Here is a 3,521-nt window from a genome sequence, read left to right as displayed (position 1 = left end):
CCCCCTGCTGGGACCCGCAGCGACAGCCCCGGGGCGAGGGCCCAGAGTCACCTTTCCCCCGGTGGGCACCTCCAGGCTCCGGGGCTCCGGGAAGGAGGCGAGAGAGCGTTCTGAGCCCCTCGCAAGCTGTGCGCTCGGGCCGGTCAGCTAACCCTCCCAGAGCCTCGCCTGGGCATCGATTTAAATGAGCAGCCGCGCCATGTAGTCTGGCACGGTCTCCCAGAAAACGGTATTTCCGCGCCCCTCCTCCACCCCACCCCACTCCTGAGAGAGGAAGTCCCACTAGGGAATAGGCCGCTTCCTCCCTCCAGGCCTGAATGCTCCCTGACCCTGCGGATTCTTCTGGAAACCTCGTCACTCACCGCTCTCGCCCTCGGGTAACTCCTTTTCTCACGCCCCCGCCCAGCACCTCAGCAGCCTGGCCTCGGTTGCCCTCTGCGCCCCCAGCCCTGGCACCATGGTGAGTGAAGCCCTCATAGGACCAACAAACCTCCCCTCCTTACGGTCTTGGGATCACCTTCCTCCTCTGTTCCTCCTGCCAAAACATTCCCAGAGGAAAAATGGAATGAGAGTGGAGGAGGCGAGAAGAGGAAGAGGAAGCAGAACCTAAGCCAAGGTCAGCGGTCTCACTTCAACACCGGAGGCTGTTTCGGGGAAAGAAAAGCGTGCACCCCTAAGTCACCCACCGGCCCCTCAACAGAGCGTCGGGTGCAGAGGCCACAATGGCTTCAGAGCCCTGCCTGGCCATTCCCTGTGTGTGGTCCTGGGCTCGGTTCTGTGGTCATCAGTGAGGTGGCAGAAGGCCTTCCAGTAGCTCCTGACCGCACTGTGGGGGTGGGGCTGAATAAGGTCCGGTGTGAGACGCACCTGGAGGAGCTCCCCCAGCATGGGCATCCCTGCTGCCCCAGCTGCCTTTGGACACCTGGGTGCTAACAAATACTGGTGGACCCTGCCCCAGCTGGGACAGCCTCTGGAGAGACCCCAGAGTTTCCTCGTGTATACAGCACCCTAGGACATCCCAGGACAGTGCTGTCTCTGAGCCACTGCTCCTGAGAACACTACGCTACACACACCCCTATCCAGGACCAGAGTTGGCTTCTGCAGTCCGCCAGCAGAGAAGGAGCCCCTAGTGAAGTTTCCGCCATTTCTGATTATCTGTCTCTGTGACAAGCCACCCTAGCCTTGGTGGCACAAAGCAACATATCATGCTCACACATTCTCGGGGTCTGGGGTTCAGACAGCCCCACAATGTCTAAGACTTTGGGGGTGACAAGAATGGTTGGGGCTACAACCATCTGGAGGCATCTTCATGCACCTGCCCAGTGCCTGGGCTGTACTAATCCCAGGCAGGGCGGGAGGACTCCCCCGAGCACCTCCGTGCAGCCTCTCCACCTCTCTCCCTTGGAGCTTTAGGCCAGACCCACAGCTGTCACCAGCAGCAGCCCTTGCCGTGAGTCAAAACTGACATTCCTGGATCTGGCCCCTGGTGAATTAGTCAGAGAACACTGCAGCTGGAAGGGTCATTGTCAATCCACCCATCCTCCTTGGTAATTTTTTTTTTTTGAGAGGTTTTTGCTATAGGGCATGTGCGCTCGCCAGACAGACAGAGAGAGACATAGAGACAGAAAGCGAGAAATCACCCCCCCAGGGGGGATGGTCACGCCGCAATCCTCCTCCATTCTCCTCTCGGGATCTTGGGCACGCACGCACACGCACCCGGTGTGAGTTTTAAGCCACCGGGTCCAGGATGCGAACTGCGGTCAACTACATGGGAGTCCAGCGACATAGCCATTACGCTAACTGCTGGTTCCCAGCCTGGTAATTTTTAAGATGAGGAAACTGAGGTTCAGACAAGGGAAGTGGCTTGCCCACGGTGACAGCTGGGCGAGAGACAGAGCTGGGATTAGAACCAGGCCTGTCCAGCTTCTCAGTCTGGTGCTGCTTTCACCTGCCAAAACGCAATTGCCTAGGGGAGGTCCGACCTGGAGATGCGTTTCTTTTTTTTTCTTTTTTCTTTTTGTCAGAGGGCACACGCGCTCTCCAGACAGAGAGACAGAGAGACAAGAAGAGAGAGAAAGTACCCCCCCATGGGGTACCATCACATCACAGCCCCTCTCCAACATCTGGAGATGCGTCTTAGGGTTGAAGTTGAGAGAGTCCCTCAGACCCACACGTGAAGGCAGCACTAGGACATCCAGCGCTGAACGCAGGGCCATGTGGCAGTGGGCAGAAGAGGGGAGTCCCAAGGCAGGGGCAACAAGGTCACTACTCCAGAGGGAAGCCAGGTAGGTCCAGGTATTAATAACTACAAATTGCGCAACTCCACTCCAGTCCTGCGTGATTCCCACGGCCGGATAAACAGAGTCCAGACGCCTTGCCCTGGCGCTTAAGGCTCCCACCTGCATTTTCCTGCTATGCGTGCACATCCAGAGATTCTGCAGGTTGGATTAGCGACTGTTCCTGCTGCCGGGCTTTCGTTCAAGCTGTTCTCACCACCACTCCCCTGCGCCTCAGCCTGCAGGAGCCCTGCCCCTCTCACACAGCCTCTCTCCCCAGGAGCTTTCTGGATCTGCCTCTTCCCCAGCCCCACCGCTCCTGGTGTGTATCTCTTTTTGTTATTTCACTCTCACTAAATTTGGGGTTTTTTTAATTGCTAGAGGGTCTGGTGTTCATTTGCCAGGAAGAGAGACAGAGACACAGAGAGAGAGGGAGAAAGTAGCCCCAATGGGGGCGTGGTCATGCCACAGTTCCTTCTCCATTTCTTCACCCTGTTGGGATCTGGAACACACGCACGCACCTGGAGTGTTTTTCAAACCACTGAGGCCAAGATTCCAACTGCGGTTGCCCATGTGGAATCCGCCTTCCTTAACCACTGCAGTACGAGGTGTACCCGCAAGTGTAGTTTCTTTTTTCCTTCAGGGCAAGGACAAAATCTTGTCCATCTTTGAACCCATACACTCCTGATATCCCAAGCCCAATAAAAGTATTGGGGAGGGGAGTCTGCCTTAGGGTGTGTGCATTTGCCAGAGAGAGACAGAAGGAAAATGAGAAATCAGCCCCCTGGGTCATAGCCATGCCTCAGTCCCTTCTCCTGCACTCTCCTTTTGTGATTGTGGACATGCATGCACAAGTGCCTGATGGGATTTTTCAGGCCACTGGTCTGGGACTTGAACCATGGTTGGTCATGTGGGAGTCCAGTATCTTAACCACTGCGCCACCTGTTAGCCCCTAAAAGTTTGTTAAATTGAATTATTTGAAAGCAAGTGCCACAGGGTAAGGGACTATAACTGTCTTGTTTTATTTTGTCCCCCAAGGGCACCCAAGTGCCTGGCACTTAACAGATGCTCAATGCACAGATGTTGAGTTGGCAGGCGGGTAATCTCAACGGCTGCCACCTATCCTTCTTTTGTTTTTCAGGGTTTTACCACAGAGTGTGTGCACTTGCCAGAGACAGGGAGAGAAAGTGAGAAATCCCCCCACCACCACCCCGGGGATGGCCGTGCTGCAACCCTGTCTCTTCT

General features: G+C 55.8%; 1 protein-coding gene across 4 annotated transcripts in view; it reads right to left on the bottom strand.

The window, feature by feature from the left end:
• DAPK2 (death associated protein kinase 2) overlaps nt 1–3,521 on the bottom strand; it is a 190,118-nt gene that overhangs the window by 139,562 nt on the left and 47,035 nt on the right. The window contains exon 1 of one of the 4 annotated variants that reach the window (XM_014593295.2): nt 363–488. The exons of 2 other annotated variants lie outside the window; for them this stretch is intronic. The gene's annotated coding sequence lies outside the window, so the exon portion shown is untranslated. Of the gene's footprint in view, nt 1–51; nt 214–362; nt 489–3,521 lie in introns of those variants that run through there. One more of the 4 variants, XM_006141744.3, reaches the window with a different exon arrangement.

The sequence above is a fragment of the Tupaia chinensis genome, unplaced genomic scaffold (assembly GCF_000334495.1).
Source record: "Tupaia chinensis unplaced genomic scaffold, TupChi_1.0 Scaffold000063_1, whole genome shotgun sequence".
NCBI classification, from domain to species: domain Eukaryota; kingdom Metazoa; phylum Chordata; class Mammalia; order Scandentia; family Tupaiidae; genus Tupaia; species Tupaia belangeri.
Note: the sequence above shows the minus strand (reverse complement) of the source record. Positions and strands in the feature narration are given on the sequence as shown.